Genomic DNA, 8,838 nt, shown 5'->3' on the forward strand with positions numbered 1-8,838 from the left:
AATCATTTAAGGACATTAAAGATTCAAAGATGTTAATTGAATTCAATGCAAAGTCTACCAGGTCACAAGTAGCAGAGTCAGATTCTATGCCCAAATCTTCTAACTCCCAAACCCAGGACTCTTTCCATGACACTAATTTGCTTCTAGCTTGACTTCACAGGGATTTATTTGTCTATTGAGACATGATTGAGACACCTTTTTCTGTATAGTTGCTCTTTGTTTTAAAAGGTAACACTGTTCATGCATGAGGGCATAGGTAAAAAGATCAGGATGTGACTAATAGTTCTTTCAATGAAATTCATACATAACATTTTCCTTTACTGAGGTGAAACACATTATGGGCAGAGAGCATTTGCTTCAGCAACTATGAGTCTGCCTTTTAGACTTACATTTTTTTAATCCATTCAGCAAGCACCCACTGTGGGTCTAGTAATATGCTAGGCTTTAGGAAAGAAATGAAAGGCATAGGAAGCACAACAATTGTGGAAATATGTATAGAAGAATTGCACATGTTTTAAACATATATTGGATTACTTGCCATCTAGGGGAGGGAGAAGAGGGAAGGAAGGGGAAAATTTGAAACACAAGGTTTTGCAAGAGTAAATGTTGAAAATCATTCATGCGTATGTTTTGAAAATAAAAAGCTGTTGTTTTTTTAATCCAAAGAAAGAAAGAAAAGACATAGAATCCAATAGTAAGTGCCTATAAAGAGTCAATAACTGGAGAGCAATATGAGGAAAAAAGAGAGACAGGGCCACAGTAAGAGAGGGGAGGAGGGGGAAAGAAAGACAGAACATACCAGTATTTTTGCCATAGAATTACAGAATATTTGAGCTGAATCTAATATTTTTAATAGTGTCACCAACCCCCTTTGGCTTATAGATGAAGACAAATCCAGTTACTAAGAAAAGAATTATTAGAACCAGAGGCAAGGAAAAAAACATAGATATAAAAAATAATTTTAGGCATAGATTTGTTCACAATCTTCTTTTTCCCAGCAATGTATCTCCAAACACAAAAATAATAGAAGAGGAAATACAGTTGGTTAAAAAAAAAAAGTCCCTCAGGCTTACTATTCCCAACATGATATGTAGCTTGAGAAAGAGACACATTTCCAAAAGAACCAATACAAATTTCATCTAGAAAGAATTTACAGGTTATATTTTAAAGAATTGGTTTTGTGCCATTCATTCAACAAGCATTTAACTGCCTGCTATAAATATCAATTCTTGCTATGACTTATGGCACTTTAATTTAGCTTGGAATGAACTTGTAAAAATGACTTTGCTGAAAGATATGACTCAGGGGAGAAAAAGTGTTGTCACCTTGTGTTAAGGATACATAAATGGTTATTATTGTTGCTTCACAAGATTTAGGCATTGTACTAAATGCAAGAGAAATTGTTCTCTTACTCTGACATAGGATTTCTATGCTTGCAAGATAAGAATTAGAGCTCTTTTGGATGGAGAAGATTAGTTTTTCTTTCACATGCTTTTCATCTTTCATTTGTTGGGCTATTGGAAACTTAGGGTATGTTCCTTGGAAGAGCTGAGCCTGATAGAGCAAGATAAAGCTTATTTGCTGAATATCAAGTGGTATTTAATTTTGAACCAAAAGAATACAAGCAAAAGAATATTTAACCGTATTGACCCTGAAGAAGAGGAGCTGAAAGGTGAAATATAAATTGTAGAGGAAGTGGTGAAAAATAAAGGATAAGTGATTCAAAAGGCAAAGAACACTATGAAAATACAACAATTTAAATAACAAATAAAAATTTCAATATCCTGAAAGAGAAAGTTAACACTTTAAAAGTGAGTGGCTTATTTTTCAATTGTTATTATAGACTCTCCTTCATCACAGGTGATTTGAGATACTCTTCTGGTATAAGGGAAAACATAAGGTTCCATTATTAATCCTTTTATAAGGATCACCGTTCACATTCCCCCAATCTAGATTGTGACTATCAATATATTATATCCTTGTCTGGATAACAGGTTTATGTCTAAGGAAAGGACTGTGCCAGATAGAAAATTTGGGGAAAACAATTCTTTAATGAGTCTGGATGCTGAAAATAAGATGTAAAACAATGGGACTCAGTTCAATACAAAGCTTTATTGTAACCAAGGAGGTAAAGGGGAAATGGGAAATGGAGATCTAACATATTATACTGACAAACATGCCAATATAGAGGGTAATCCATATAAGGGAACCCCTGAGTTGAGGAACACAGAGACATGGATTCATTCAGCAGGAAGAGAATATTCCAGTAAGGAGGGGCGCTCCTACTGGAGGAGAGGAGAAAAAAACTAGTAGGAAGAGGTAATACTGTCTGAGGAGAGGGTGTGCAAAAAGTGTTAAAGAGTAAAGCTCTTATACTATGATTTTGATGGCCTTCCTGGAGCTGGCCAAATTACCAGGGTCAGGGTAAAATATTATTTGAGGGGGGGCTGTTATAGGGAAAAAGCTGGTAATAAACAAAATATTATTGGGAGTTGCATATTAATGAGACAATCTGGTTGTAGACAAATATTATTTGGGAGCTACAACCCTCAAAAAATATTTTTTCACTATTTTTCCATGGATATGTTCTATAAGCTTACAGCTTTCTCTAAGGGAAACTGTCATGATGGACTCAAAATCATAAAGCCTAATCTAATAACAATGGTTTTCATACATAGATTCTGTAAACTACAGTCTCCCTTAAAGGAAAATTGTCATGGTGGTCTTAAGACCACCAGGCTTAATCTTCTAATAATAGGTCATATGTTTACTAGATATTTAAGCTCTAGAAGAAAAGATTAGCAGGCATTGTGATTAAGGATGAACAGTGTTACAGATACACAAAACATCATTTATCCTTATTTGAGAGTCTGTTTTGTATCTTTTTCACAGGAAATTTTATATCCTAAATTACATTTTTCTTAAGCTGAAAATAAAATGCTTTTGAATTCTCCAAGTAGAAATTGGCTTCATCATAATGGCTGATATTTCTATATGACTGTAAAAGTTTTCAAAATAACTTATTTACTTTTTCTCATTTTTAACTTTATAATAGATTTGTGAGAAAAGTGTTGCTGCTGTCACCATTGTAAATCTGATAAGGAAACTTATCAGGATGATAAGAGGATATGAGGATGAGAATGGTTAGATGATTTGCTCAATGTCACACATAGTAAATACCTGAAACAGGCTTTGAACCCAGGTTTTGATCTTCTTTACTTCAAGCATAGTATACTATTCAATGTACTATGTTACCTCTATGTGGAATGCAAGAATGTTCTAGGCCATAGAGGGACATTCTTTTTAAACATCAAGGTTACCACAGATCCATAATTTAAAAGGATTTCAGAGACTCTCCAGAACAGCTCCCTGCCCCATATTCTAGATGAGGAAACTGTTGCTCAAAGAGGTGATTTATCGGATCACTCAGGTAGTAAGCAGGAGTAAGGATATAAAGTCAGATCCTGATGAGGAGGCAGGTTTCAGGAAAACCTGGAAAGACTTACATAAACTGGAGCAAAGTGAAATGAGCAGAATCAAGAGACCATTGTACACAGTAACAGTACCATTGTATGATGATCAACTATAAATGATTCAGCCCTTTCTCAGCAGCAAATTGTTCCAAGACAATTGACTCGTGATACAAAATACACATATATAACCTATGTTAAATTGTTTACTACTTTAGGAAGAAGGGAGAAATGTGAGGAAGAGAAAAATATTTGGAACTAAAATTTTTGTAAGAATGAATGGTAAAAATTATTGATACATATAATTGTAAAAAATATTATTTTAAAAAATTCAGATCCTGATAATCAATGGTACAGGCCACAGAATCATATATTTAAAGGTAAAAGGAACCTTAATGGTCACCCTCATTTTACAGATGAGAAAATTGTGACCCAGAGAGATTAAGCAACTTTCCCAGAATGGCACAGCTAATAAATATCTGGAGTGAGATTGGACTCATGTCTCTCTGACTCCAAGCATACTGCCTACTATGCAACCTAAGTTTCATCATCAATTCCTCACTCTCTCTCATACACACTCCCCCATAAACCATCATTTCTAACATCCTTTGCATATCCCCCATTTTTTCTGACACTGCAACTATCCTAATGCATCACCTTGCACTTTTATAGGCCATTGCAGTAGCCCACTCATGATCTCCCTATCTCAAGTCTTTTCCTACTCCAATCCATTCTTCACTCAATGTCGAAGTGATCTTCATAAATCTTGAGTCTGAAAATAAAACACTACCACTATCCCTATTCAACAAACATCAGTGGCTCCCTATTACTTCCAGAATCAAATATAATATCCTCTGTTTGCTTTTTAAGAGTTCTTTATAACTTTTAGGTGCTGGAAGACATCTTATCTTTTCATTCTTATACCTGATTCTTTCATATGTTTTCCAATGAGACTGGCCTGGCTGTTGCTTGAACAAGATAACTCCTTCTGATACTGAATGTTTTTACTGGTTGTCACCCATACCTGGAATATTCCCCCTTCCTCATCTTTATCTCCTAGCATCCCTGACCCCTTTCAAGTCTTACCTAAGGTCTCATATTTTACAAGCCTTTTTAAGTCTCTTCAATATTAGTGACTTCCCTCTGAGACTCTCCCTTTCCCCAGTTTATCTTGTATATAAATTGCTTGTTTATAGTTGTCTTCATGTCATTCTTCTCATTAGGCTGTGGGGTCCTTGAGATCAAAAAAAATTTTTTTTTGCCTTTCTTAGTGTTTCCAAGGTTTACCACAGTAACTGGCATATAGAAAATACTTAATAAAAGCTTAGTGATTGACTAATTGATGCTTTCATTTGGATAACAAAACCAAAATAAGGAATGTTCTAGGAAGTAGATGACCTTTCAGAATACAATTTACTATAAATTTCATTAAGTGATTTGACCAGAGTCAAACAGCTAGTAAATGTCTGAGGCTAAATTTGAACTCAGCAAGATGAGTCTTCTTGACTACAAGCCTGGATATCTATCCATTGTGCCACTTAGCTGCCCTGAAAAGGGCCATACAAGTCAACTAATATACCATTTTATAGAGGAGGAAACTGAAGTCAAGAAAAATTAAATAATTTATCTAAGGTTACAAAGGTGCTAAAGATTTGAACTTGAGTCTAGTACTCTTTCCTTGACCCCTGTAACTATACAAAACCCACAATGCAAAAATCTGAACACTGGCTGTACTTTTGTCCTTGGGATATATAACTAGGAAAATCAAATTTCTTGTTGCATTGAAGCAACTTTCCATCCTGTTAAAATTTACTGAATTTAAAAGCAAAGCTACCTTTTTAGCCTTCTGCATTCTTAATTATCTTTAAAATTCACTTTTATAGTTTCATGTTCCAATCATCACTTTCTGAAAATAGCACATATGATGACTAATTGTTCATTCTATTCAGTAAGTTTACACAATTGAAACTCTGTTAGCAAAATCAACAGAATGTTCTTTATGTAAGTCATATCTCCAATCTACTTGAATTAAACAGTGCCAAAAGGACTTCAAGGTGGAGGGAGAAGCAATCTGAAAAAAAATGTTTTGTTCCTTGATCTATCTTACTAGGAAGAGTATGAATAACCTACCAAAATGCACTGTATTTCTAATTTGGCCTAGAAATAAGGTTGGTGGGGCAGCTAGATAGTGCAGTGGATTGAATACCCACTCTGGAGTCAGGAAGATCTAAATTCAAACTCAGCCTCAGAACTGAACACTTACTATCTGTGTGACTCTGGGCAAGTCACTTAACCCCAATTGCTCTCAAAAACAAAAGTCAAAAAGAAGAAGAAGAAAGCTGACATTCCAGAGGATTAGAAATACATTATAGGACTGAAATGGAATCTAGTAAGGCTTCTGAGTCAATAAGAAAAGATAAGAAGTTAGGAGATAAAAGTACAGAGAGACTCAGTTGAAGGACCAAAAATTTTTCCCTATGCAAATGAATCTTCTGACTTAAAAATAAAGATGTATCAGATTCTCCAGACACAAAATCATAGAATACTTTCCTTCGAATACGAATGAATGATTGAGATTAGGAGTTTGAAGTCAGTTCGTGGAACTACTAAAAACACTACACTACCAATTGGTAGGTATAAAATCAAACCTTCAGGCTTTATATGCAGATCTTACATTTGTCTTTGTTGTCTCTCCCATTAAAATGTAAGATTCCCAAGAGTAGAGATTGTTTCTTTTTTATCCTTTTTTTCTTTGTATCTCCAGCACCAAATATAGTGCGTGGCACATAATAGGCACTTAACAAATACTTCTTGATTGATGACTGATGTACAATATAAAACTTAAGCAAAATAGGAATTAAAGGATGACACAAAGATAAAATAATATTTGATCTTTCAATCAAAAGGGAGTCAACAGAATTTGTTGCATAAGAAAGTGACATAATAATAGTTATACTTTAAGAAAATTACTTTGGCACTTGGTGGCAGATGGATTAGAGAAGGAAGAAACTTGAGGCAGAAGGAACAATTAAGATGATATTACAACATTTCAAGAGAAAAGACAAAAAGGACCTGAATTAAAAGCCCTTCACAATCTAACCTTCCTCTCCTCCATATACTCCACCATCTAGTTATATTGACTTCCTTGTTATTCTCCATATAGGATACTCCATCTCTGGTACCCATGCCTTCTTACAAGCTCTGTCCCTTACCTATCAAATTCTCTTCTCTAACTTATATCTTCTGGCTTCCTTTTAAGACTTACATAAAGTCTCACTTTTTACAGAAGGCATTTCTTAGTCCCTTCACTGCCAGTAGCTTCCCTCTGAGATTAATTTTCATTTACATTATATATGTCTTTTTACACAAGTAGATATTTTCATATTGTCTCCCCCTGTTATGGACCAGAACTCTGTACTTAAAAAAAGAATTCTTATAAGGTGTTAAGTCAATGGAATTGATAAAGATAAGGGTTATCTAGTTTAACATGGTGATTAATAGTTTTCTAGTTCAGGACATGTACTTGTTACTTAATATAATTCTACAAGATTGACACCTATTCTACAAGATTCACATCCATAATGATGTAATTAAAATAGAGCATATAAAGCTGGGACAAACTCAGCCAAGGGCAGAGACTCAGAGAAGACAAGAGGACTGGAGGCGGGAACTCAAGCTCTCAGAGCCAAGGAGAAACAGATTCATTCCATCTCCATTAGACATGTGATGGCAGGCCTGTCTTCCTGCTCCCCCCACTGAGACCAAGGACCATCTGAAAGGCCTCAAGAAAGCTAGCAGGGCCCTAGGCAAGGAGGCAATAAGAATTTGGACTTTAACACCTGGCTATTCTTGTGGTGATTATTCTGCTGAAAATGAAGGCTGGTCCAAGACCTCCAGAAAACCAACAGAACACCACACCACACACACACACACACACACACCCCACTGGAATATAAGCATCTTGAGGACTAGGAGCATGTTTTTGTCTTTCTTTGTATCTTCAGTACTTAATGCAGTGCTACCTGCCAAGACAGACCCAGGAAAAAGTAAATACTTTTTTACACAAATAGAGATCTAAACAATTGGATAATTATTAATTGTTCATGGGTAGACTGAGCCAATATAATAAAAATGACAATTCTCCCTAAGTTAAATTACTTATTCAATGCCATACCAATCAAACTACTACAGAATCATTTTATAAATCTAAAAAATGGTAATAAAATTCATCTGGAAGAATAAAAGGTCAAGAATATCAAAGGAATCAATGAGGGAAAAATGTGAAGGAAGATGACCTAATCATTCTAGATTTCAAACTATATTGCAAAGTAAAAACTATATTCAAAATAATCTGGTACAGACTAAATAATAAAGTGATCAATAAATGAATGAGATTAAATCTACAATACATAATAGATGTCCACAGTACTCTAGTATTTGATAAACTCAAGATCCAAGCTTTTGGGAATCCATTTTTTGAGAAAAATATCTAGAAAAGTCAAAATCAATTTGGGAGAAACTAGGGATAAAGCAACATCTCACTCTGTATACCAAAATGAGGTCAAAATTATGAATGACTTCAACATTAAAGGTGATTTGTTGGATTGTTGTTCAGTCATTTCAATTGTGTCTGACTTTTCGTGACCCTAATTGGGGGATTTTGGCAAAGATGCTGGAGTAGTTTGCCATTTCCTTCTCCAGCTTATTTTTAAAGATGAGAAGAATTGAGGTAAATTTATTTAAGCAACTTGCTCAGGGTCACATAATAAGTATTTGAGGGCTAGTCTTGAACTCAAAAAAAAATTAATCTTCTTGACTCAAGATCCACCACTCTATTCACTGTGTTACCTAACTACTATTGTAAGTAAATTAAGGGAGCATAGGAAAATGCTATCTATAAATAAAAAAGAGTTTATAACCAAATGAGGCATAGAGAGGATTACATAAGTAAAATAGGTAATTTTTATTACATGAAATTAAAAACCTTTTGCACAAACAAAAGTAATACCACCAAAAATTAAAAGAGGAAACTAGGGGGTGGAGAATTTTACAGTAAATTTCTCTGATAAAGACATCATTTCTCAAATATATAGGGAACTGAACCAAATTTATAGAAATAATATCTAATCTCAGGTTTACATTCAAAAGATATGAACAGTTTCCAGAAGAAATTAAAGCTATCTATAGTCACAAAAAAAGTTCTAAATCACTGCTGATTAGAGAAATGCAAATTTTAAAAACTGTGAGATATACCTTACAATCTATTAGATTTACTAATATGACAGAAAAGGAAAATGACAAATTCTGGAGGGAATGTGAAAAGATATGCATATTATTGAATTGTTGGTGAAATTGTGAACTAGTCCAT

Source organism: Antechinus flavipes, chromosome 4 (assembly GCF_016432865.1).
Source record: "Antechinus flavipes isolate AdamAnt ecotype Samford, QLD, Australia chromosome 4, AdamAnt_v2, whole genome shotgun sequence".
Lineage (NCBI taxonomy): Eukaryota > Metazoa > Chordata > Mammalia > Dasyuromorphia > Dasyuridae > Antechinus > Antechinus flavipes.